The 27,536-nt window shown below is 42.4% G+C and overlaps 1 long non-coding RNA gene across 4 annotated transcripts; it reads left to right on the forward strand.

Moving 5' to 3' along the window:
- The first annotated feature begins 1,611 nt into the window (after positions 1-1,611).
- On the forward strand, positions 1,612-18,900 carry LOC307189959. 4 transcript variants are annotated; one of them, XR_013829329.1, is made up of 10 exons: positions 1,612-1,979; positions 4,115-4,213; positions 5,323-5,497; positions 6,767-6,871; positions 8,894-9,057; positions 11,274-11,388; positions 11,986-12,145; positions 13,373-13,436; positions 13,725-13,833; positions 16,994-18,900. It is a non-coding gene; the product is annotated as an uncharacterized lncRNA (long non-coding RNA). The 4 variants fall into 4 exon arrangements; XR_013829331.1 differs by lacking the exon at positions 6,767-6,871 and having other exon boundaries at positions 16,994-17,133; positions 18,054-18,900; XR_013829330.1 differs by lacking the exon at positions 6,767-6,871.
- The last annotated feature ends 8,636 nt before the right edge of the window (positions 18,901-27,536 follow it).

Consider the following 27,536-nt stretch of genomic DNA (forward strand, 5'->3'; position numbering starts at 1 on the left):
GGAAACAATTTAAATGTCCATCAACAGGAAAATACACATATAAATTATTGTATTTCCCTACATGGGAATCCTACATAGCAAGGAAAGTACATGAACTACACAGATCTTTACGTGTCAGCATGGATGAACCGAGCAAAGATAACACTAAATAAAGCAAGTAACAAGAGAAAACGTAGTACAATACTATATGCTGTTTAAGAATACTTAAAAATGTTGCCTAAATATAAAGACATCCATGGCAGTGATGGAGACCAAGTTCAGAAGAGTGGTTACCCAGGGTCAGCTGGGGAGTAGCTGTGTTTGGGAAAGTTGTCACACCAGGCTCTTCAACAGGAATGGTAATGGTTCACTTCACACGCTGACTGGAGGACGGAGGAGTGTCTGCGATATTATAATGTGACCACGCTGCATGTAAAAGCCATTGCTGACCACATCTAGGGGATCTGATGCGGGGGAGCTGGTAGTGGGTGGAGGCATCCAGAAGGTGGCGGTAGAAGAGGAACGTTGTACACGTAACGCCTAAGGCCTGACCAGAGGACGACCACTGTTCTAGAAACTGGATACAAGTCCAACTTCTACGGCCAATGTTAAAAGACAAACTGAGGCATATTTAAAATTTTAAGTGTTTATTTGAGCAAAAATAGATTCAATTCAGGCACCACCAAAGCGGAAGTGGTGAGGAGCACTCCAGCCACAGGAGCTGCAGAGATTTTTATTTTAAAAGGGCAGAAGCAAAGCAAGGAAATTACTGACTTGCTATAGCTTTAAAGCCTAGTTGGTGGTTTGTGACTGGTTGTCCTCAGCGGTGTTCCTCACCCTGAGGCGTTGACAGGCTTAGATTTTGGTTGGTTTACGTAGGTGGCTGCATCACTGGAGCTACCACAGGCTAACGGCCTCCTTGCAGGGTTAATTTACTAACACCAGTCGTCTGAGTCCTTCCTCTTACTCAGTCACTTCACTTCCTATGCCTCAGTTTCTCTTCTGTAAAGTGGATATTCAGTAGTAAATTCTCTGTGGAGGTGTCAGTACAAAACAAAGTGATTATTAGTAACCACGATCATGTCCTGAATGCATGGAACATGTCACCGTTTGCCAACCACCGTGTCAAGTCAGTAGAAACTACAGAAATTAAGAGCTCTCCGCAGAAATTCACACAGCCGTGCACCAGGTAACGGACCACAGGCAGACGTTCATTCAACTTTTCACGTGTCCCTCACAGAGTGCACGCTCTCTCCTGGGCGGGGCGAGCACAGACACTTATCGGGAGTTTAACTACTTTTAAAATGCGCTGATACAACCATGTCTCACTTTTGTTTGGATGAGTCAGCAAACGCTTTTTGGAAACCCCAAATTCTCCACACCTCCTACCTGTCGCACCGCCCTAGTCTCGGAGCTCCCGCCCCTGCTCCTCAGGCCGCGTCCCCTTGGGAGGCGGGGCTGCGTGGTGACGCACGGCGAGTTCGCTGACGTCCTCGAGCCCCGCCCCCACGGGGCCGCACGCCGGCTTCAATTTCAGCCCGGCGGCGTGGAGGCAGTTGAGGGCTGGAGGCGGAGCTGGAGCGCGGCATCAAGGGGCGGGCCTAGCTGGAGCCGGTGGAACTGCGTCTTCTGGCTGCGACGCCGTTCCTGCGCATGCTGCTGGGCCGCAGCCGCCGGGCGGTGGGCGCCCAAGGGGCTGGGAGGCGAGCCGTGGCCCCCAGGCAGATGTGGGCATCGTATCCGCAGCCAGGCCGCGTTCGGGCCATGATCACTCGGTGAAGCTGCGCCGCGACAGAGCGGCCAACTTCTTCTGGCGTTGTGAGGACCTGTGCGCGTTGCAGGATTCGGTGCCTCTGCCCGCCGTGCGCGCCTCCCTGCGGGAGAGCCTGCTGGACTTTAACGCAGACAGCCTCCGCGGGGTTGACTGGGCGCCGCTCCTGAGCACCGTCTGCCCCTGATCTGTATCCACAGCTTCTTCCAGCCACGGCTTGGCGAGACAGGTTTGTAGTTCCCGCTTCCGTGGTCTCTCGTGTGGGCGCTGTGAAGCGGGGTTTTAGATGGTGCAAGGTGGAGGGTGGGCACTAGAACCGGCAACCAGTGCCCGGGTTTGCGTGCACTAGACGGGGCGTGCGGCCTAGGACTCCTACCAGCTCCGTGACCCCGGCCGAGTGCCCTAAAGCTTCTAGGTCTCAGTGTTGTCATCTGTATCATGGGCTTAACAGGACCCGCTCTCTGTGGCGGTTGCATGGACTCACTGTTAATGCTTGTAGACTCTACAATGTAGAACACTTAGCACAGTTTGGAGCATCGTTAATTGTTCCACAGATGTTACCTGGTCTGTTGAATGACTTTGTCTGGTACAGACCAAAGCGATTAGGAAATTGATATATCCCAGCTTCATTTCCTTTCCGTTAAAACAGGGCTCGGGAAAAAAAATCTTTTTTTCAATAGTCGTTTCATATAGTGGAAAGAGCACCGGTGTGAAGGCAGCTTAGGGTTTAAATTACAGGGTTTATGCTCTCTGTGGCCTGGGCAGGTTACTTTTGCACTACAATCCCCACACTTGTAAAATGACATTAAAAACCACTCTTTCTGTGGGTTCTTAGAATTAATTAAGCAGGTTATGTGTGTAAAGTATCCTGGCACTTGAATGAGTTGTCAGAACCAAGGGCTGCTGGAGACGATGCTTCTGCCCTAGGTAATCTCCCCTTCTACTGGGCGGCAAGTAAACACAAGCACAGTAGTCAGTACTCTGGAAGAAGTGGGTTCTGGTGCTACAGAACACAGAATCTTTTTTTTTTTAATTTAATTTTTATTTTATTTTGGAGTATAGTTGATTTACAATATTGTGTTAGTTTCAGGTGTACAGAAAAGTGATTCACTTATACATATATCCATTCTTTTTTTTTTTTTTTTTTTTGCTGTACACGGGCCTCTCACTGTTGTGGCCTCTCCCGTTGCGGAGCACAGGCTCCGGACGCACAGGCCCAGCGGCCATGGCTCACGGGCCCAGCTGCTCCGCAGCATGTGGGATCCTCCCGGACCGGGGCACGAACCCGCGTCCCTTGCATCGGCAGGCAGACTCTCAACCACTGCGCCACCAGGGAAGCCCCTATATCCATTCTTTTTCAGATTCTTTTCCCATACAGGTTGTTACAGGATACGCAGTAGAGTTCCCTGTGTTATGCAGTAGGTCCTTGTTGATTATCTATTTTATATATAGTCGTGTGTATATGTTAATCCCAAACTCCTAATTTATCCCTCCCCCCCCACCTTTCCCCTTTGCAGAGCACAGAATCTTGGAAGGGAAAGTTCAGGGTAGGCTTCCTGGAGGAGGTGCCATCCTTTCTAAGGATATGTAGAAGCTCCTGGGGTGGCAGGAGGGAGCAGTGTGTGTCAGAGTTTGAGAACTTGTAAGAAAATATGGCAAAACTGAGGTACAGAACTGGAACTCAGGTTTTTGGGAAAGAAATGAAAGTTGATACTGGAAACCTAGTGGGGACAAACAGAAAGGGGCCTTCTTTGTCATGTCAGAACTTTGGATGTTTATCCTGAAGGCTGTGGGAAACACCAAAGAACAGTGAAATGGGATTCTGGTTTAGAGGCTCACTCGGACCTCCATGTGCAAGGCAGTTGATTGGGTGCAGGGTGAATTGTAATCTAAGTGTCACACTTAAGTTATAAAAGGTGGGACTGGATTTTGCACATCTGAGAGAGAATGGGTGAGGCCTGGTGACCAGTTAGAAAAGGGAGGGCAGCAAGCGTGGGTGACAGTTTACAGCTGCATCTTTTTGTGAGATACAGAGCACAGTAGAAAGGGAATGGAGGTGGCGAGAGGATCTTACTTAATCTTCAGTGCTTTAGAGGGGCCTGATAGACAGGTCTGGACCCAAGGTACAGACCTGGGCTTTTGGTGGGGACAGGTGTTTGAAGGCATGGTAGAGACTTAGGTTATCCACAAGAAGGTCCAAAGAATCATAGGTCTGAGAGTTTTTTAAGTGGGTATATTTGAGGATGTTTATAATGTGAGAGAAAGTAGCCAGCAGAGGAAGGTTGTGAAGATCTAGGAGAGGAAACGATTGTTCATTTGTTTTCAAAAAGCTGAATACTTATCGTGTGCCTGGCCCTTTTCTAGGATCTGGCGTTCACATCATCTGTTATCTCTTCTGCAAGGACAGTTCAACTCATCCCCTGGTGAAGAGAAGTCAGATTATTCTTTGCATCCCATTCAGGTGTAAGAACTGTTCTGTATCTCTGAAGGGACTTTACTTAACCAGAGTAATAAGTTAGAAATCAAAAGAAATTAGAGCTGGAAGGGACCTTAAAGGCCACTGTACTTAATTTTGCCTAATGTTTTACATTGAATGTAAGAAAAATTTATTGCAGAGCCCATTCTCTTCAGAGTTCCTTCACTGAACCTTCTTTATGTCTTGCATCCAGTGGGTCTAGCTTGTGATTTTGACCTCCTCCTAAATTTGCTTCTTCATCCATATTACATTTTGCCTGGCAGAAACTATGGCAGAAGCTCCTGGGTGGTTTCACAGCTCCTGGGCTCAGTTCCTCTAAGTTCATCTGCCTACTCGGGTTGAGTGATCTGCTAACATGAAAAGATACGCCTAAAATAATGCTGCTAATGGCTTGTCCACACAGAGTTAGTGTATACTAGCCGCCCAGCGTGTGCTCTGCACGGAGGCATGAGTCTGAACTGTGCTTGGCCCAGCCTCATGGGGCTCTTTGGCCCTGAGGAAGGGGAGCTTTTTGTGATCACTCCCTTTATCTAATTGGTCCTTCAGCAGCGGGGCACCTTTTTCTAATCAGCGGAGGCACCCTTACTCAGCCAGTGGTAGCCCCAGGCCTCATCACCTGTGGGATACAAGCCATGCTCTCTCCCAGGCTTGCTTCGGCCAACATCTCTATTTTCATTTATGTCTCTTCTCACACTGGGACCCCTGGCCTTTAGTCATCCCCACCTGCAGTATTTACAGTGTGCAGCAGTTGTTAGGCTTGAGTGTCTTTGCACAGGTGCTCCCTCTGCAGTTAAGGCACTTCCTCCTCCAACTCTGCGTAGTCTCATCTTTCTAGATTGTACTTCAGGGTTATCATGAAGCCGTCACTTAATATAACTTTTTACCTCCATAGGAACCTCTGTGCATAAAGGTTATGGTTCTTTATCTCATGTGATTGAAATTTTTAGTTTATACATGTCCCTCCTTAATGAAGGCGTTAAGGGCAGGAGTCGTTTCTAATCCTTAGCAGAGCAGATGCTTTTTTTTTTTTAGATGCTTTTTAATGATGATAAAATGTATGGTTTAAATCACTAATTTTACAATAATTTTGCTTTAGGTTCTGGCAGAAATAAAGTTTACAGAAGTCGTGTTCCTGCGATAAGAAATAAAGATGTGACCTTCCAGTTGTGTAAAGCTCTTAAATGTTGTGTAAGTGTGTCGGGTGCGCTAAGGAACCTGGAGCTAAGTGGGCTAGTTCTGAGAGAGAGAGAGACTTAACTATGTTAACAAAGGTAAGCCTTCACTGTGTCCTGCCAACATTTGATAGTTGCTTTTGGGGCAAACTAAACCAGTAAAATTTTAAACTCTTCCTCCACATTAAAGGGATTGAATAGATTGGCCACTTTGGTGCACCTGTGTCCTGCGAATTGTCCAATTGGAGTTGGAGGTTTAGAAAGTGAGGTTCAATCTTGTTTAAGTCTCTTCCCATCAGGCTGGTTTCATGATTTCCTACACACCATGTTACTTCCTGTCTACCTTTTCTTGGTGTTGTTCATTCCTACACACCATGTTACTTCCTGTCTACCTTTTCTTGGTGTTGTTCATGCCTGGATTGTCTCCTATACCTGCTCAAACCTTGGTCCATTCTCACTTGTACCATGAAAGTTTGTCATGCTGGATACTGTCACAACTAATTTTACTTAAGTTTGTGTTAAGCCACAAACCGCACATTTTGTATATTTTCTGTTTTTTTGTGTTCGTCTATATTTTTATGGTTTCTCTTCAAGAAGTATTATGGGAAGGGAAATAGCAAGATGTAAAGAGCAAAAAAGTCATCATTCTCTTTAAATTGTTAGAACATCTATCTGCAATCATAATTATGATGCACTGTGGTATGTGTTAAAATAGGAAATATATGTAACGTCCCATAGGAGCAGCATACTCAGTGGTGTTAGTAGGGGTGTGTCATGGAAGTAATCACAAAGCAGGTGACTGTTGGTTGGGGTCCTGAAACATTAGTGTGTGTTCCCTGTGTCCAGTAGCAGTCTGGAGGGGTCAGGAAGCCTGCCTTTCAATTTGAGGGAACAGAGGGTTTGAGGTCCTCTCTCTTATATTGCTCTAGTATACTGCATAGCACCTAATAAAATACTGGGTTTATAGTTGACGTTTAAATCGCTGATTGATAATCAAGATTGGGGTGTATCTTTAGAAATGAAAATAGGAAGAATCTTATGCTTTTTCTTTTTTTCTTTTTTTTCCTATATCTGAAAAGGTATGTAGTACTTTGCTGAGTGGTTGGGAATAAAGTTTGCAGTATTCAGTGTATTCAGTTTTAGTATCTAAATAGAATTAATCTGTTGCTGTAAACTGGAATAACACTTTGTTACTGACAAGTTTTAGAATGCATCTGTTCGTCAATTACCTGTTTGGGAAGATTGTAATTAATGATTTTAAGAATGTGGCTATAAACCTCCAATTGAAGAAAAGCAAATAAGTTAAGATTGACAGATGTATAGGCTCTTCATCTTATTGTGTGTGTGGTTTTTTTTTTTTCCCTTTAGTTATTTGTCAAGGTATAAAGAATTCTATCACACTTAAGTTAAGTAAACTTCACGGGGTGTAATCTGACATGGCAAGGAGCAGATCACATGGCCTAGATCTTAAAGGTGATTTTATGTTTAAACTTTCATGAAAACATGTGATTGAAGCACATTAATATATTGATATAGATGGCAGTTAATTTTTGTCTTTTGATACATGTGAGTGCAGCTTTCATTTTGCTAAAAGAATATGACCAGTTTTCAGTTTTGGATTCTACCATTTAGTAAAGACAGTCCACTTAATTTTAGAAATAAGAGATTTAATATATAATACATAATAATACTTTTATGTATTTTTAGTTACTGAAAACATTTATTGTAATACTGTGAAGAAACTATGCCATTATAGTCTTCAAGACTTAAATGAATCAAGTGTTTATTAGCTGCTATAGTTTTTAAACTAATAAAAATCAGTACATCAGCAACTTGTAAATATAGTTTTTAAAATAATGCCTTAACAACTTTACAGTGGTTATAATTACTATATTTCAGCCTAACGTTATTTAATAATTTGACATGAAGCCTTTTTAATAGTTCGCTGGTGCAGATCAGAGATAGGTAAACTATGGCTGGTGGGCCAGATCTAGCCCGTCACCTGGTTTTGTAAAGAAAGTTTTTTTGGAACATAGTCACACCCATTGTTTACATGGTAGTTATGGCTACTTTCACCCTACGCCGGTGGGGTAGAGTAGTTGCAACAGAAACTGTAAAGCCCACAAATCTGGAAATGTTTAAATTTAGATTTTAAAAATTGAAAAATTCTTTGAACCTATACAGGGCAAGTCTATTGACCCCTGAGGTAGAAAACAGTCAAGAACTTGGGTGCCGAAGCCAAATGGCCTAGGTTCAAATTCCCTTTCTCCCATTTCATAGCTAGTGACCATGGGCAAATCACTTAACCTCTATGCCTCATTATGAGGTTTAAATGAACTCATTTGTATAAATAGTGCTTGGCACATACTAAGCACTGTGTAAGTGATTGCTGTTGATTCTGCTTGGAGCTTTTATAAGTTATTGTTAATAGAAAAATGACACTAATGATTTTCCTTTTAGAGTGTCAAAGGCACTTTGAGTCTTTTATTTTTTCAAGAATGTAATAAGACTTTTTTCATTTACAGTCAGTGTTCCCTGTTACCAAAATTTACTTTATGAATATAAAGAATTGAATGTCTTTAAGACAGTACTTGTGCTTAGATGTCAAACCATTATCTTCCCAAGGCACATCAAACTGGCTCTGCATAGTCCAGGCCTCTAAAGCTTGTGTGCATACCCTAGGTATCATGTGTATCCATTTTGTAAATATAGTTTTTAAAATAATGCTTGGGACTTCCCTGGCGGTCCAGCAGTTAAGACTATGCACTCCCAATGCAGGGGGCTTGGGTTCGATCCCTGCTCAAGGAACTAGATGCCACATGCATGCCGTAACTAAGAGCCCACATGCCACAACTAAAAGGTCTGGCATGCAGCAACTAAAGACCCGGCACAGCCAAACAAACAAACAAACAAATAAATAAATAAATAATTTTTTTAAAAAATAAGTAAAATAAAATAATGCCTTAGGAGTTAGGAAAAGAAAATATTAGAACGTTTTTACCTTTGTATTATTTTTTAAAAATCTGTGTAGTTTATAATGTACATAAATTATATGTATGGAACTTTGTGTATATGATTTGTTAATAAATAAGATGCATATTAAAAAGTTTTCTTATGGTTTGCGCAGTCAGGTGTTTGGAGGCCATTGGAGGACAGAATGGTGAAATCAGCAAAGATAGAATTTAGAACCAATTCCCTGACTTAGAACATAATGAAAATAATTCATAGACTGTAATTGAGTTGTCCAACTTTACATAAGTGTTCAAAAACAGGACATCCAGTGGCTAGAATCTAATCACTGACCGACTAGAATCTGGGTCACTGGACTCGAAAAACCAGAACTGACTGTTTAATTTCTCAGGTTGATGCTCCTGGCATATATGCTTGATATGTGTGTGTGTAAATCTCTGACATAATAAGCCATACTCAGTAGGCACACCCTGTTTCCTTATTCAAGCATCTTAATTTCATCCCATTAAATCTTTGAAATATCAGACTATCAGAAGGCACGAAGAAACCTGGGCTGAGAGTCTTCTTTCCAGGAGACCTTGACTCTATGGCTGGTTTGAGGCGCATCACTCTGAACTGCAACACACTCATTGGTGACCTGGGTGCCAGTGCTTTGGCAGAATCTCTTAGTGAGGATTTATGGCTTAGAGGTAAATTCTAAAATTGAAAATATTGAATTTTTAATATGATATATGCTTAGCTTTTGGCATGATACTGTTGTGATAGGAATTTTTTTAAGCCTCATTTTCCTGATAGCTTTTATGTTGCTTTTAAACTTTCTCTAAGAGTTGCATATATTCTTTACAGAAAATACAGAGTAACAAGAGAACAATTACCTATAATCTTAATACCCAGACATAATCACTGTTCATTTTGGTGTATATACTTTCAGTCTTTTTTTTTCTATAAATATATTTGTACACTTAGGGATTACAAAAATAGAATTGTAGTATACTTGCTATTTCATATTCCTGCTTTTTTCACTTAATGATGTATCATGTAGTATTCCATCGTATTGATGTCCCATAGTTTAATCAATTCTTTGCAATTAGATTTAGACAGTTTATTTTTCCCTGTCAGAAACAATGTGAATACATTGTATATACATCTCTGTGTCCATCGGGATTACTTCTGTAGAATAAGGTACTAGAAGTGGAATGACTAAGTGTGACATATTTTTAAGACTTTTCATACACATTGCCAAATTACCACCCAGAAATGCTATGCCAATTTGTAGTCCACCCCAACAGTGGATGTGAAGCCTGCCTCTCACAAACACTGGCTTGTAGCACTTTTAAAAACTGTAAAACTACAAAAATGAGTACCTCTCCCTTTTTTATGCAAGTAGGATTACTCCAAATTTTGTAACTTTTTTCAGTTAATTTAGTATGAGCATCTTAGCAAGTCAGTAAATTTGCATCTACTGCATCATTTTTTGTGACTGTTCAGTGTTCCATTATATGAATATGCCACCGTACACATAGCTTATCCATTCTTGTATATAAGCTATGTCCAGTTTTTCAGTTACAAATAGTACTCTGATATATATCCTTACCTATATCTCTATTTCTTTTGGTTAAATTCTTAGAAAGAGAGTTGTTGGATCAAAAGGGTATAGACTTTTTTTTTTTTTTGGTATGTGGGCCTCTCACCGCTGTGGCCTCTCCCGTTGCGAAGCACAGGCTCCGGACGCGCAGGCTCAGCGGCCATGGCCCACGGGCCCAGCCGCTCCACGGTATGTGGGATCTTCCCGGATCGGGGCACGAACCCGCGTCCCCTGCATCGGCAGGCGGATTCTCAACCACTGCGCCACCAGGGAAGCCCGGGTATAGACTTTTTAAAGGCTTTTATTACAGAGTCTTGGCTTAATCTGATAGGAGAATAACCACATGTTGTTTTATTTTGTATTCCCTTGATTTACTGGTGAGGTTTACTGGCTGTTTGTATTAATTTGGCTAGTTGGTTAATTATACCCTGTGTCCATTCTTCTGTAGTGAGAGTTTGTAAGGGTTGTATCATATCCTGTCAGATCCATATGTCTGACTTTCTATTTCCGTGTGTCGTGGGGTGTTGAAAGACTCCAGTTATTTTAATGTAATGGTCCACACAACACTTAAAAAAAAAAACTCATGGTAGTTTCCTTTCATGTAATATTTTTTAACATTTTTTAACATTTGTGATGATCCCTTTTGTTTAAATGAGTGTTGCTCAGCCCCAGAACGACTAGAATTCATGATCATTTGTTCTGATTTTTGTCTGACCTTTTACGGAGAGAGTTCTTGACCATCATACTTTCATGATAGGTTTTTAGTATGTATTCTCTATTCACACATTCTTCGAATTTATTATTATTTGTATCCTCTTAGACTTGTCTTTTTTGTTCTAAAACTAACAGTTATTACATTTCTTCTATTTTTGTTTTCCCCTTTTAACTAGTTTCATGTGTGATTTGGAGCTCAAGATCACGATCAAAAGAATGCAGTGCATTTCTGAGCTCCACCAGTTTTTGCTTGTAAGGTTTACACTGCCACTGCCGCCGTTGCTAATTATGAACTGAGATTCATTTTGTGATGTTTTTTGCTCATAGGTTATATACAGTAATTCTTCAGTTCTGTAATTGTAAAATATGTTGGATGATTTATTGGTACTAAAGGCAGGGTTATCATTGCACATCCAAGAAGAGGTTTTTAAATTGGATTATGCATTATGTGTGTGCATATATGTTTCTGTTTTTTTCCATACCCAAAATTACAAACCTGCCATGACTTGTCTTGTGCAGGACTCTTCCACACGTGAGAAAATGAGAGTTGTCTCTATGTTAAATCTGTATAGAGTTAGCAAGTGACCTTTTGTCTTTTATCAACAGCACTTGATCTGCAGCAGTGTGGCCTCACCAATGAAGGAGCGAAGGCTTTACTAAAGACCCTTGAAACCAAATAGAGCTCTGCTCATTCTGGATATAAGAAAAAATCCACTTGTTGGTATGCGGTCACTTTTTTTAATTGATAAACACATAGCAAAACAAAAAGAATTTGTTCACATATTGACAATTTTTAAAACTTAATGTGTTTAACTTTCCTCATCGTATACAATTGTCCCAATTGTCCCTTGAACAACTTGGGGGTTAGGGGTGCAGACCCCTACGCAGTTGAAAATCTGGGTATAAGTTTATCGTCAGTGGTTCCACATCTGTGGATTCAACCAACGGTGGATCGTGTAGGACTATAGTACATATTTACTAAAAAATATCCATGTGTCAGTGGACCCGCGAGGGTCAAACCCATGTTGTCAAGCATCAACTGTACTTTTCTAATGTTGCACTCCCTTATGTTTTTAGCAGATAATGTACTAATTAAAGTGAGTTATACTTGTAAATTGTTCTTATCTCTACTCTGAATAGAGGTGAACCTAGATACTAAGCCTGCTTCCACCAAGAGCATTATTTCCTTCTTGTGCAACCTCTGAATTTTTGCAAGGAATACTTTATTCATTTGTCAGTTTCACAAGTAATTTTTTTTTTTTTTTTTTTTTTTTTTTTTTTGCGGTACGCGGGCCTTTCACTGTTGTGGCCTCTCCAGTTGCAGAGCACAGTCATCCAGACGCACAGGCTCAGCGGCCATGGCTCACGGGCCCAGCCGCTCCGCGGCATGTGGGATCTTCCCGGACCGGGGCACGAACCCACGTCCCCTGCATCGGCAGGCGGACTCCCAACCACTGCACCACCAGGGAAGCCCACAAGTAATTTTTTTAATACCTTCTGTGTGCCAGATACGGGTTTAGGCACTAGGGATAAAGCAGTGAACCAGACAGACAAAAGTCTTGCCCTCATGGAGCTTACATTCTAATGAAGTAGTTCAGATAGAAATGAGTAAAGAGATAAGTAATATAATTTTAGACAGTAGGAAGTGGAAAAATACCTTAATGTAAGGAGAGTGGGGGGTGGCAGGTAGGACTCCATTGGATAAGTTTGTTAGGGCACAGCTTCACTGGAGAAGTGGCATTTGAATGGAGACCTGAATGAAGAGAGGAGCAAGCCATGGAAGAACTGGAGTAAGCACATTCCAGGACAAGGCGGCAATGCATATGCAGTCATGTAGGTGGGTGGAGTATTTAAGGGAAAGCAAGGAGGCCAACATGGCCAGAGTACTGAGTGAAGAAGAGTGTGGTATGACATGAGGTCAAGGAGCTAGCCAGGGGTCTGCTTTTGTAAAGTCTTGAAGGCTGGAGTAAAGATGTGGATTATTCTAAACGAGTAGAAGGTTTTGAAGTGGAAAAAGGCATGATCCAAATAGTATCTCAATAAGGTGACCTGGTATAGAGAATAGACTTGGGGGGATAAAGAAGAGAAGCAGGGAGACCAGTTAGGAGACTCTCACAGTGGTCCAAATAAAGAGATGTTTATGGACTAGCTTAGGTTGGAAGTTTGGACCAAGTGAAAAGCAGTTTAATTCAGGTTGTGTTTTGAGGGTGTAGCTAACAAGACTTGCAGATAGATTAGATGTGGGGTATGAAGGAAATAGTAACAAGGAGACAAATCGTTGATGATTATGTGTGCAACTGGGTGGTATCACTTAGAAGAAGGGGGCTGATGGGGAGCAGCTTTTGAGGGAATATCAGGACTTTGGTTTGTTATCTTGGATGCCCTTTAGGTATCTAAGTGTCTGGACAGTGCTCAGACTATACTTTCTATCCAAAGGTGTCCAAAGCCTCTTTAGATGCAAAATGTTTAAAGTTGACCTTTGCTGCTGCCAAAATAGTAGCCACTGGGGCAGTCTGCAAGGTGGCATCTTAGGTTTCTGAGGAAGAAATTAGAATACACAAAGGGGGAAATAAGTGTATAATTACATAATATAGATTTCATATTTAATTTTATGGGAAAAGCAGTAATTAGTTGGCTTTTGGTTTTAAATGGAAATAGCCACTCATTGGGAAATAATTACTCTAACTTCAATTTATTTTATCTAGATCATTCTGTGATAAAAGCAGTTATCAAAAAAGTCCTCCAGATGGAAGGAGTGCCAAGTCAGAGGTATATAACATGTTTTAGTTCTTTCGGAAGAATTTCTCTTTAATGGCTTGTTTTTTTTCTTTCTTAAAAGAATATTATCAAGGTACTTTCTGCCATCTTAAAACTAAGTTTTTAGTCACATGAAATGGCTTTTCTGTTTTTGAAAATGTTGTGTGATGCTTTAATTTAGGTTCCCAGAAATGCAGATTGAAAACCTTTATTAACTTAAAGTATCTTAATTTCCAATGAAGATCAAACCCTCATAGATTACCTGTGACTTAAATGGCATATTTATTATTTCTCTCTCAGTACCGGTGGATAACTTCTCCATCGGTGAAGGAACCATCTAAAGCTGCTAGACAGAAAAAGAGAACTATAATTTTGGGAAGTGGTCGAAAAAAAGCTACTATTAGAATTGGTAACTTTTTCTTTTTTTTAATGCTACTAGAACTTATACCCCTTATGTTTTCCGATGTGCTAAAATTAAAATAGCCTTAACAGTTAATTATTTCCTTAATGGTAGCTGTTAATATTATTTGTGGTTCTTATGGAACACATCTAGGATGTTCCTGACACATAGTGTTTAATATGCATTAGATATTAATGATATTAATTTTAATATGATAAAGCTGTTGAAGTGATCAAATCCATATCTGAGGTCACCTTTTCTCACTTTCATGGGGATCCAGGCCTTAGGAAAGAGAGGGAAGTATGTGATGTGTCTAGTGACAACCCCAAAATAAAATAAAATATGCAGAGCCCTTGGCGCTTTACAGATATTAATACATTTTATTATCTTCACAACCCTGTGAACAGACAGTGTTTTACAGCAGCGCAGACAGGTTAGGGTCATGTGCAGCAGGGAAGTGGGATCAGGCAGGATAAGAACATGGGGAGAGTCGGGGGACTGGTTCCAGAGCCTTTAGTAAGGAGACAATAAAAATCACAGATGATAATGACTGTTTTTTCAAAATGCAGGAATCAGTGGAAAAACTAGAAATGATCATGTTCAGAATTGTGATCGGTTATGTCTAGATATGTAAAAGTCAGTTACTTTCCCATTCTCCAGAAATAACAATAAAAAAGAAGGAAAGATCCCATACGCAGTAGTCACAAAAATTAGTAAATATCTAGAAGTCAGTTCAGTGTTCGCCTGAAAAAGTTAGTGCAGAAGGATAGATGAAACATTTTAAACATATATGTTAACATTAATAAAATGTAATGTTAACATATGAACTATCAACATATAAAGCCACTGGCAGGGGGAAAGACAGATTGGTGGAAAAGTCCAGCAACTGGTCCATGTTTACTTGAGAATTGCATTTTAAATTAGACAATTTTAAAGTCTGACCTGACTTTTTGTCTAATTGACTGATTGAAGCATTGATAATTCATTTAAACAGAAATTAGATAGTTGCATCACAGCATACACAGACCCTCCGCAGTCTGCAGTCCTGCCCCCAGCCAGGCACCCAGCACCCCAGATACTGCAGAGAACTTGCTGGGGTCCCCCATGCCTTGGCAGAGACAGTTCTCTGCCAGATGCCCTTCCTTCGTCTCCCCTGTCCTGACCCCTCCCACCTCCCTTCCTCTGAAACCTTCAACCTTCTCTCCGTCAGAGTTACTTGCTCAGTTCTGTGCTTCCACAGCGCTTGTCCTGTGGAATTTGAATTCCCTCCACAGCCGTCTTGCTAGGTTGGGAGCAGCCAATTCCCCTTCATCTTTTTCTTCCTTCCCTCAGCCCCACACCAGGGACACTCTCGGGCACCATGCAAATTTAATCTTCAGTTTCTACTTGTTACGACATTGTTGCTGTCATGGTACCACCTAAGTTCACAGTAGTATGGATAAATGTGGGGGGGACGACTGTAAATACAGATTCTTTGTAAATCCAGGTTTCTAATTCTTCCCCTTTTTAATATTTTTCCCCTTAAATCACGTGTCCGTTTTGCTGCTCCAGCTCTATAATTGGACTGCCGCCTGGGGAACCTGAGGCAGCAGAATATCAAAGAGGGTAGACACTAAATTTTTAATGTAAATGTCAACCAGGATACCTACTACCTGTGCAAAGGGGGTCCCAGAATTCAGGCTCAAAGCCTATTACCAGATACTTGGTTTCCCTGCTTGTGTCTCGTCTGTCTGTCAATGTGCACTTGACTCCTATCAACTTTACCAGGAATTATGTGTGTGCCCTGAGGGACGAGCATAGCTTTTAATGGGGACTTCCTCACACTGCTTTTCTTTGTTGTTTACTTTTAATGAATCCCACCCTGTAGAAGTGGAAGAATAAAACAAGATGTGCTTGAGAAAATGGAGAGAGTTATTACATATTTTCCTTGTAATCCAGAATAGCATGTCAGCTCTTCTTCTGTTTGTCTCCTTTGGTTGTCAGTGGAAGATAATTTTGGCTTACTTTCCAAATCAGAAACTGAAGTCCAATACTAACGTATCCTAGATGAAACTTGACCCATTCATTTTTGAGAGTCTGTATGAGCCCTGTGCAAGGTGCTGAGAATAAAAAGACAAATTTATTGACTTCAGTAGATATTTACATAGCATTGAATGTGTTCCAGATGCTGTTCTGAATTTTATCAGTTATCTACTTTTGCATCATAGAACACTTCAAGACAGTGACTTAAAACCACAGCCATTTCTTTTGCTCAGGATTCTTTTCAGTCAGCAGGTCAGGCTGGGCTCAGTGGGGTGGTTTTTTCTGCTGGTCTCATCTGAGATCACTTATTCAACCAAAGTCATCTGGTGATCCACCTAGAGTCTAAATGGCCCCCCTCATCTGTCTGGCAGCTGGTGCTGGCTGTGGGCTGGGCCTGTTATTTCCAGCAGGCTAGCTCGGGCTTGCTTACATGGCAGTGATGTTTTAAGAGGGCAGGTATAGAAGCTGCATACCCCTTGAGGCCTCAGCTTGGAAGTTGCACAGCGTCACTCTTGTTGCAGTCTCTTGGTCAAAGCAAGTCCACAAGGCCAGCCCAGATTCAAAAGGTGTGGAGCACTACAACCCACCTCTTGCTGGGAGGGCTGCAGAGAATTTGTGGCCATTTAGTCCTCATATCAGAGAGGCACAACAGAGAGATTTAGTAACCTGTTCAAGGTCACACAGCTTGGGACAGTACAGTGTTTTAAGTGCTTTGAAAGCTGCTGCTCATTATTTTTAAATCTTACAGCCACTATTTGGACCAACTTATTTTTTTTCTCTGCAGCCTTGTAGAGAAAAGGCCTCATTCACATTGCTGTGTGGCTGCCATGGGTTGGAAGTTTCATATATGTTGTACCACTGAACTGTCATGACTAGTATGAAATGGAGATATTATTATTATTCCCAATATTCAGATGAGGAAACTGAGACTTTTGGAAATTAAGTATGAGTCATATAAGAGAATGTTAACTCACTGTTCTATATGCAAGAGTAGTCTCCCTAAGTAAATTATAAATGTCCTGGCACAGATCTTTTTTTTAATCTCTTGTTTGCGTCTAGAAAATGGTTTTTAAAACTTTTGTGTTGCTTTGTTAATGGCAGTTGCACATTGCAGAAAAATAGCTGGAACAAAAGACATGTTTTTCAGATGTCCAGTGGAGCCCCCAATAGAAGCAGGATGAATATTCCATTCCGCATTGGCAACACCAAAGGAGATAATGCTTTAGAAAAAAGATTTCTCGACAAAGCTCTTGAACTCAATATCATCTCCCAGAAAGGGCATAGGTGGTGAGTACTTGTCCCATCCAGAAGCTTGTCAGAGAATTGGTTTAGTTTTCAGACACTGAAGGAAACACATCTAGGAGCCTGCCCATCCTGGAGTAGCAGTTATTGTAACTAGTTGGGAAAGACCATTTGTTATGGGAGTTCTCCTGCTGCTGCTTACAGACCCCTTAGCACGATTCCACGGCTGAGAGCATGGTGGGGCCACACCTTCTAGGAGCTTTGGTCAAAATTTCCTTTGAAAATCTGCTCTGACAGCACAAAGGGTGCCATCCCAGCTCTGGTGCAGCTGGCACAGCCTGTTCAGTGTAAGAACAGACACTGTTGCTCCCCCGAACGTCAGAGAGAGTAGTTAATTCTGTCAGCTCCATGAAAGATGTACGTTCTCACGCATGAGAATAGCTGCCTGCTCCCTGCCCCCTGCACAGCAGGCTCATCGAAGGGTTGAGCTAACCTAGGTTCCATGTGAGCGTGACGGTCCTTCACTGCGTTGGAAAGGAATTTTCTAATGACTGAGATGTGTGATGCTCCTGGCCACCTGCGGGGGCTTTCAGGTGGGAGGGTGGACACGATGGCCTCAGGTGCCGTGACTCTCGCAGGAACTGGTGACGGGGAGGAGGGTCACCTTGATGCTCAACCAGATGCTTCTGTTCTTAACGGCTGCATTGGTGGTTCTTCTGGGTCCGTGGGAGTCATTTGGGCCTCTCTGTATAATGCTGTCACCATCGAAGATGTCCAGAAGCTGGCAGCCTTCATGAAGCATTTTTTGGAGATGCACCAGCTATGAGCACATCCTAACCAATATACACTCTGCCCTTGAACAATGTACAAAATTGAAAGTCACTTGGGCATGGCTAAAAAAACTAAAGAAACACAGTATTTTTCTCGAATGAACATGCTTATGATAGATTTTCTTCTTTTTTCAGAGAACAGCAAAACATCCACAGCTATCCCAAGCTGTTGAAACTTAACCTTAATTCTGACTTGAACTGGAAGCTTTTAAAAAGTCTTCTCTTGCTTTTCTACCAAATTCCAGCTACTGTAGTCTTTGCTGCTACTTTTTCTGCCTAGATCTCATATTCAAAGCTGCCTATGGGTTTAATTATATGCAAATTGCAGGTTATTATTTTTAGAGACACACAGACACACAGCATGGAGGGTGGGTGGGGTCCTCTAGGTGCTGAATTTTGATCCTTTGCAAGATGACAGCAGTGGGGTCTTCTGAATTCTTTCTTTATACGGTTATTCTCATAAAGCGATAAAAGTGACATATTATATGTTTATCTAGCAAGGTCTGTTTTTAACACCAAATACTTTATATCTGTATGCATTTATATCTCTGTGCCTTTATATTTCTAATAATACGGTTCTTGTTGGTATATGTTGAGACTTTGAGAATTTGTTAGGATCCCTGACCTTGTGCATTAGAGTGTTACGTTCTCAACTATTGTGTGCCTCCCCTTCCCCCTCCCTTTTCCCTTTTTAAGCTGCTTCACAAGATTTGGAAGCTCCCTGATTCACCACTACTTTCCTTTCAGTGGGTAGAAGAACGGTTGATTGATTGGTTGGTTGGTTTTGTTTTTCAGTTATGCTGTTAAACTAAAAATCTGTGTTAACTTCCCTTACCGTTTGTTCACGTGACTGTTCTCTTTATGGTGTTTGACCAGTGATGCTGTGAGTTCGGGAAGATCTTTGCTGAAGAGTCTTTTCCTCTATTGCTCATCCACTGTCAGTGTTTTATGTTGACCGTGTGAAGGACATTAAAGTCCTAAAACATCTAAACCTTTGTCAGTGAATTTCTTTTCATGCTTTTTAGACAGATTGTTCTTTTAAAAACTTTATTTTGGGAAAACTTGAGTCTAAAAATAGCATCTGTGAAGGGTATTTTGTTCAAAAAGGTGTAAGACTTGAGTCCTGTACATCCATGTTTTTTTTTTTTTTTTTTTTTTGCGGTACACGGGCCTCTCACTGCTGTGGCCTCTCCCCTTGTGGAGCACAGGCTCCGGACGCGCAGGCTCAGCGGCCATGGCTCATGGGCCCAGCCGCTCCGTGGCATGTGGGATCTTCCCGGACCGGGGCACGAACCCGTGTCCCCTGCATCGGCAGGCGGACTCTCAACCCCTGCGCCACCAGGGAAGCCCACATCCATGTTTTTAATGATTCAGCATACTGGTAGCTTTCTGTTGGCTTTTGGAATGGCCGTTATCAACAAACCACCTTACAACACAGCTCACGATATAAAGTTGTATGAACTTTGTCCCACTTAGGCTGGAAACATGCCGCTAGGACAGTTTTGAGCTATCTTCGTGTTTCGTTGGATTGTGCAATGAGGACTATACTGATCTTTCGTCCCAGCTCTGCACCAATTAGTTGAGTTAGTTGGGTTTCCTGCTTAGGGCTAAGCCTTGCCAGTCTTGGTTCTCTCATCTGTAAAAAGGAGGATTGAAATAACTCCCCCACTTATCTCAGGGATGTTTGAAGAGCTTAAAACGAGGGCTCAATGCAGGATGTGACTGTTTAAACACAGTAAATTTTTTTTTGTTTTTTGGGTTTTTTTTTTTTTGCGGTACGCGGGCCTCTCACTGTTGTGGCCTCTCCCGTTGCGGAGCACAGGCTCCGGACGCGCAGGCTTAGCGGCCATGGCTCACGGGCCCAGCCGCTCTGCAGCATGTGGGATCTTCCCGGACCGGGGCACGAACCCGTGTCCCCTGCATCGGCAGGCGGACTCTCAACCACTGCGCCACCAGGGAAGCCCTCACGGTAAATGTTTAAACAGCAAAAGCCGGCCAGTCCATAGACGCCATCCAAGTGTTCACATATAATAGTGCTCAGAGTCTATTTTGCCTCCTTCCTCATCCATTCATAGGATGGTTACAAGTCCCTGTGGTTTGTACCGGCCCCAAATCTCTTGAATCTCCACTTATTTCCATTCCCGTTGCCACAGCCAGCTCTGTCAGCCCTCAGTGGATCATTTCAGCAGCCTCATCTGCCCCCACCTTCCCCTACCAGCACAGCCAGCTGGACGATCACTTCCCCTTCATGCTCCTCCTTGGTTCATAAAAAAGCCCAGGCTTCTTAGCCCAATGGTCACAGCTTTGTGGTGTCTGGTCTGGCTTCTTCTTTCTTGTGTTTCTGGTTCTTGGAATGTGGCATGCATATATTCCCATGCTATGTCTGGTAAGCCTGGAGTTCCTGCCCCCACTCAGCAAGACTGACGTTTCTTCAAGACACCTGCCAACCTCCTGACCTTGTTTGTGTCTCCTTCATTGGAAGGATGCGCTTTTCCTTTGTTCTTACAAGCGTGACCCGTTTATCCCATCACAGCACCTCCATTCTGTGTTTTCCTGTGCTGAGGGTGTCTGCTTACGTGCCTTCCCCATCAGAGCAAGGAACAAGCCCTGTTTCTCCACCTCCATCACCTTGCATCCTGCCTTGCCCTTAGGAGGAGCTCAACGACTATCTGTTTAATGAATGGAAAGGCAGGGCTTCCTGAATTTCACAAACAGCCTGCAGTAAAGGCAGAGGTACAATCTCACATATGTGGATGTTTTAACTTTTCAAAAGCTTACTATGTAATTTCATTTTTTACTAAACTTTAAAATCTTGGAGGGCTCCCAGACTCTTTGCTTATGTGTGAAAGTGTTTGGAAAACGGTGAGCAACTGTGTTCATACCAGGACAAAGGGTAGTCACTGTTGTCTGGAGCACAGATTGCTGGAAGATACTCATTGAGCGAAAACCTTGACCTTTGAACGTCTCAAGTGAGTGAACGGACGCCAGTCTGCTGACCACGTGGAGAGAGGGGAAGGGGAGATAAGGATGCAGGCCCCGGGTCAACAGGCTGCGGCAGCCACGACTGGCCAGTCTTTAAGGTTAAAAGCAAGGTGGACAGACAGTTGTCTTTCAGCCCTTGGGAAATCTGTGTAAAGCTTGGTGACCTCATGTTCCTTTATATCCTCCAGAGTGTCCTTCTCTCAAGCTGATTTTGACTATTTTTCTCTTTCAAAATTTGACAACACATAATCATGTTAATACCACCTAAGTGAGAAAAAACAGATTTGTTCCCACGTTGCTTATGTTTACCTCCACACACTGCTTCATCCCCAACACTGCAGCTCTGTTCTTTGCCTGCACAAGAAACAAAATTGTTCTGTTCCGCGGTAGTCTTTGTTTATCTAAATATCTAATGCTGTCTTGTCACAACTTAGCAGATGCTGGAAGGTTTGGCAAGCCCTTAGGTGAACTATGTGATGTAACAAATAATTAGTCCCTTTTTTCCCTTTAGAGCTTAAGGAGCCACTAAGACCCCATAAAATGGACAAGACCCACTGATAGATGTCCAGCCCTGCCGAAGGCCCTTGCAGGTCTGGCCTTGTATCACTCTGGGATTAACGTTTGTTGTATCGTGTTCTTTGGAAGGAAAATAAAATGAGGAAGAATTTTCTCACATTTGATCAGACTGAACATAATTAAAAAGTGAAATGCTACTGAGTCTGCAAAGAAGTCAGTCGCTTTAATTACAAAGAAGATTCCCTGCCTCTGTTAGTAATTGGGCTCTTGGTAATTTAGAATCAGAATCCATGATAGGTTGTGATAAATTGGCTCCTTTTGGGCTAAAGAAGGTAAGTTCTAATTACCCCTGGATTATTCCAGAGTGGGTGGAAAAGCTTGATCAAGGAGATATTGGGAGAGAGCTGGGAAAGCTAGCAGTGAGCAAAGATTTCTTGAATTTCTTTTTAAGAAGCTTAAGAATAAAATAGTTCATTTGTTGTGACAAAAACAAGAAACTGTGGTATTTGAAATCCCAGAGCAAATTGGATTTTCTAAGAAAATAGGGAACTGGGCATATTAGAAAAAAGTCCTATAGTTACATTACAGAAATTGGCCTTGCTTACTTGTTAGCATACGAGAATATTGACCGCCTTGGGCCTCACTTGGGGAAAAGTATGGAATTCATACTTTGAGTGTTTAAATGTATAAGTAATTGGCACTAAGTTTAAGGCAGTCCAAAATGTTTATTCAAATGAAAGCATAATTTAAGTTAGTAGAAATGTACTCAGGGTCCTAATGAATGAATATACTGACCCAATCCCTGTTGGTATCCTAGCCTTTGTCTCTCTTCAGATTGCCTAACAATACCTGAAGAATAGGCTGGATTTTAGGCTAATGCACTTATTTTGAATGGTGTGTGTTGATTTTATATATCTATATAGATGTAGATATATAGTTATAGATATAATTTCAAACTTAAAAGCTGTAAGATTAGTACAAAGAACTCTTGTATATGCTTTACCTAGATTCACCAATTATTAATATTTAGCTTTATTTGCTTTGGCATTCACTGTCTCTCCATATACACATGTTTTTTTCTCCTGAACCCCTTAAGGGTAAGGAGACCTTGTGCCCTTTTCCCTGTAAATAGTGATTACTTCCTAAGTGAAACAACATTTTCTTACCAAACCACAGCACAGTGGTCTAAGACAAATTTAACAATGATACTGTTGACTGATCTACTGTCCATATTCAAATTTTGCCACTTATTCCAGTAACATCCTTAATGGCTAATTTTTTCAGCCCAGGAACCTGTCTACAATCATGCGTTGCACTTAGTTCTCGTGTCACTTTGGTCTAAATATGAAATAACTCTTCAGCCTCTTTGTTCTTCATATTATTGAGAGTTTGTGAAGAGTATAGGCTGGTTGTTGTGTAGAATGATCCTCGGTCTGGGTTTGTCCTCTGTTTCCTCATGGTTGTTTCATGTTATGTGCTTTTGATGGGGTTCCACAGAGGTGACGGTGTGTCTTTCTGTGCATCCTTACAGGAGCCACCTAATGGTCATCTGTCTCATTAGTATCTTGGTTAAGGTGGTGCCCACGAAGTTTCTCCACTGTCAAGTTATTTGTCCCTTTGTAGTTAATAAGTAATTTATGGAGAGATATTTTGAGACTCAAAGTATTCTGTTCTTCATCAAACATTTGAATTACATATCTGGTTCATAGAAACGGTAATTCAGGTGGATTTATTTGATGGAGAAGGTGAAGTGATTCTTAATGCTTATTTTCCACTAGTATTTTTACAAGCCATTCTTCTCTCTCCCAAAGGAAAAAAAAAATCCTAAAATATAAGCAGCAGAGGTGTGCAGAACAGTTCATTAAGAAGTTAAAAGGCAACCGTTAGAGGATATATATTCCAGGAGCCCTGAGAGTAACAAACATATTTTGAGAATGTGAACAGTATGGGCAAGCATGCTTTATGGTGAACCAGGGAAGGAGGATAAGAATCCCCTGATCCGTATATAGCGACCAACTTGTAGACTTTTCCTTCCCTGTCTAGTCAACTTTGTTTATTTCTCAATAGTTTTAGAAGTACAGCCCTTTGGCCACACAGACCTTTAATCTAATAACCAGATCATGAACTACAGAGCCTGATTATGCTTTGAAAGATGTGATATATATATAACAACCTAAAGTTAAAGTTGCTTCTAATGATTCTAGCCTAGCAGAATAGCCCCCAAGAGAAAAGTAAAATCTTGGCTTCCATCTAGCCAGGTGAAAAGCCATAGGCATCCCGAGAAATGAAACTTGAAGTTGAAACGTAAGAAATGTAGGAAGTTACAGGTCATTCTGGGGGAAAAAAATAATGATCTTATCCAGCACAGTAAAAAGCAGCCAGAGGCTGAATCATTCTTTCCTGTTCCCTTCCCCCAGTTTAAAACCATAGTTTCTTTAGGTTGAAAGTCCAGGGGTTGAAGCAGAAATCTTTAGGAGTTCTTAGGAAATGACAGGTGAGCAGGTGAATAACCTCAGGTAGCACCTATTCTGCTGTAAAACACACCAGGGAAAATGCTCCTGAATTTCTGATGCATTTAAATCTAGGTCAGTCTAACATTTTTTAAAGAACTACATTCAAATTAAGGCTCCAGCTGATGTTACCCAGTCGCCTCCCCCATTAAGCCATCCCCAGTTCTCCCAATGGCATATTGTTCAAGATATGGTGTCTTCCATGAGCATGTTTCTTGTGGATACAGGGGCAAGACATATCAGTTAGGATTTTGTTGGTCACAATAGATAGAAAACTTGGTCCAAACTGGCTAAAGCAAATATATATATATATATATATATATATATATATATATATATATATATTGGTTGATGTAACTGAAAAGTGCAAAGACAAGGGCCAGCCCAGGTCTGGTTTACTCCAGAGGCCCATGGTGTGTATTCTTTGGAGCCACCTTCCTAGGACTCTGTGCCTTTGTCCTCCTTCATGTCATGCTTCATGATAACCACATTGGTGACATTGCGTCTTCAGAACAGGTCCGTAGCTCTGCTTTCCCCACCAGAGTGTCCAGCCTCACTCTGCTTGGGCTGCCTTAGGTCAGGTTCTCATTCCTGTGCCAATGAGTAGGACCCAGAGGAAGGGACCTGCTACCTGGCTGGAATGCAGCTCAAACCTGCTACCTGCTACCTGTATTGCTGGAATACAATACATGCTTGGAGCTGGGTAGGTGGCCAATCCCACCTAAACCCTATGGAAGCCTGTGCAGTTTGCCAGATAAGTTCTGCTTTCTGTTGCCCTTATGGAGCTTACAGCTTAATCAGGGAGGCAGACAAACAAATAAGCAAATGGATACAAGATATGAAGTAAAGAACAGAGCTGTGAGACTGTCAAGGGGACACAGTCCAGACAGAGAAGTGGGAAGTGACATTTGAGTTGAGATCCGAATGGTCGAGCAGGAGTTAATCAAGAAAAGAGGTTAGGGAAAGACAAAAGGCAAGTGAGCATTTGGGGGGACATTTATCCCTTTACTTTCTCTTAGGAGAGTTGGTGTGTGATGCTCAAAATATTGAACAACTAGTATGGTACCCTAGAGAGGGCAAAATTACAAGTGGCCAAAGGAGGATGACTACAGGAAAGCACCAGCTCACCGTAGGTGGCCACAGATGAGTGGCCCACTGCTGGGGTCTGAGGCCCACAGGGCTAGGGCTGGGGCAAAGACTGTTAACCAACTAGGATGGAAGTAGTAGATAAGTATATAAATAACTGGTATGGCTTGTACCTGCTGGTGCTGGATTTCAAGCCTGAGTGTACCCCGTTCTTCTGGGCCTTCTTTCCACTATTTACTGACCACCAAACCTTCCCTATGCGATATTCAATAAACGTTGACTAAACATATAGATGACTATATTGATAGCATGGGAAAATTATCTACATTCATGCCTGATTGATAATTGATAGAAGATTTCGCCGCAGAGCAAATTAGCAAATACTTCCCTAGATTCCGCAGAGCATCTCAGACATTGATTTTCAACTAGAGGCTTCTGGGATTTGAATCAGCATCTGCCTAAGGTTTGCAAGTTGAGGGGAATCTCAGCCTGGAGACACATGTTGATTCCACAGTGGAGTGTTGGAAGCCCGCACAGAGTAATAAACTTACAGTTGTGTTTTGTTTGAACCACTTAATACTTATTAACTTAATGGGCACGTTAAAAAAAAATCATGAGATGAAGCACTAACATCTTGATTCCTGTCTTTCCTTGAAGGGGGAGAAAATTTGGGCCTGCATTTCAGCGTGGAGGTTTGTCTGCAGCCAGTAGAGGCTGCCTCTTTAGATGGTATGCTCTAATTTGCCTTTCTTCCACCTTTCTCACTTTTTTCATATTTGTTACATACTTGCCCTTGGGTACTGGGTCTGAAAATAGCAAGATTTAAGCTTTCTGTTAGGAAACCATCGCAAGGTAAAAAGAGTACGATGATCCTTGGCATCACCCTTCTGGCCTTTTCCACTGTTTTAACCCCAGCAGCAGGAGCATAAACTTTCCAGCTGTGTGAAGGACTCAGAACTGAGTCAGAGCAGTCCCCAAACCAACTGAAGTTAGTCTGTTAGCTTTGTGCAGGCTCAAAGCTTTAAATAATCATTTCCAGTTGTACCTTCTTGTCATTTCCCTTTAGTGTACAGTTCCCACTTCCAAATTCTTCTCTTACACCCTGAGAGCCTGGCCCAGACCTAACCTAGGAGGCTCCACTTGGGTGAGTAATTGTCATTAGCCTCCTTTTAGCTTCTTAAGCATCTCTCCTGTTTAGGGCTGAAGTCTAGTTCTATATGATTTCAAGTAAAAACTCCCATCCGCAAGTCACTGATCCATTCATCCAACCTTACCTATTTATTTAGCAAAATGGGGAATCATATTGACAAAATCATTATCCTTAAGCAATTTGGAGCCTAGTAGGGAAATTAAAATGTCAACATGCAATTGTCATACTCTGGGACAAGGGCCTATCAGGTAGAGTTGCAGATAAAATACAGGACACCTGGTTAAACTTGGCATGGTTTATTTGTTAAATCTGATAACCCTACCACCGGGGAAAGTGGTGGGTGCAAGGGAACACACGTGAGGAGGACCAGGGAAGTCTTCCTAGAAGCACTGCCTTTGAGGCCAACACGAGAGGGGTTAAGTCAGAAGAGGTGGAGGATAGGGGAGGGCTCTGTGAAGACAGAGAATAGCATGTGTGAAGGCCTTGACTTGAGAGCCGCCCCAGGAAATTCAGAGGCCTGAGGCTCAGGATGTGGGAATGTGGAGGGTGGAGGAGTTTGTCAGGGGAGCGGAGACTGGAGACGCGATGAAGTCCTGCCATGGAATGTGGACTGGATCCTAAGTACAACAGGCCAGCCATTGTAGGACTTGAAGCGGCAGAGTGACGTAAGATACGCATTTGAGAAAAACCTTCTGGCTGGAGTGTAGTGACTGATTAGAAGAGGGAGTCTGGAGACAGGAGAAGGCAGAGCGGTGCTTGCTGCAGTAACGATAGTGGGTGATGGCGGTGGCTGTGAGGAAGAGAGAGGAATGGATGAGCTACTTAGAGGATGGATGGGTAGATGTGGGAGATGAGGGAAGAGAAAGGTCGTGTATGAAGATGGTTCCACTCAGTGGGACAGGAGAGGTAGGGAGAAGTGGGTACTGCAGTGCCATTTGCCTGTTTGCCTCAGACTGGCTCCCTGCCTTTCCACTGCTCTGCTCCGTGTCACAGGGCTGATCCTGCAAACCCCATCGCCCAGACTTCCTCGCCAACTCTTTTCCAGGTAGGTTCAGCCAATGGAAAGCATTGGCCGGAGGTTGGAGGGCAGGGGGATGGGAGAAGCCAACGTATTTTTCCCTCGCCCTCTGCTCTCTGTTCGGGCAGCTGCAGCAGGACTGGTGGCCACTTTGCTCTGAGTCTCTGCCCCACCAGGAAGCCACTCCCTCTGTGCTTCCAGCTCCTGCCTGGCAGCTGTGGCAACACCACTTCCTTCTTTGCCCCCCAGCCCAGCAGTGGGGTGGGTGTGGTTTCCTCTGCTGTGACTCTCTGGGATGTCTCACCATCCCATTTGGCCTTTTAGCTTTTTCATCACCATATGAAATTTGTCGTATT

The sequence above is a fragment of the Stenella coeruleoalba genome, assembly GCF_951394435.1.
Source record: "Stenella coeruleoalba genome assembly, chromosome: 8".
Classification (NCBI taxonomy): domain Eukaryota; kingdom Metazoa; phylum Chordata; class Mammalia; order Artiodactyla; family Delphinidae; genus Stenella; species Stenella coeruleoalba.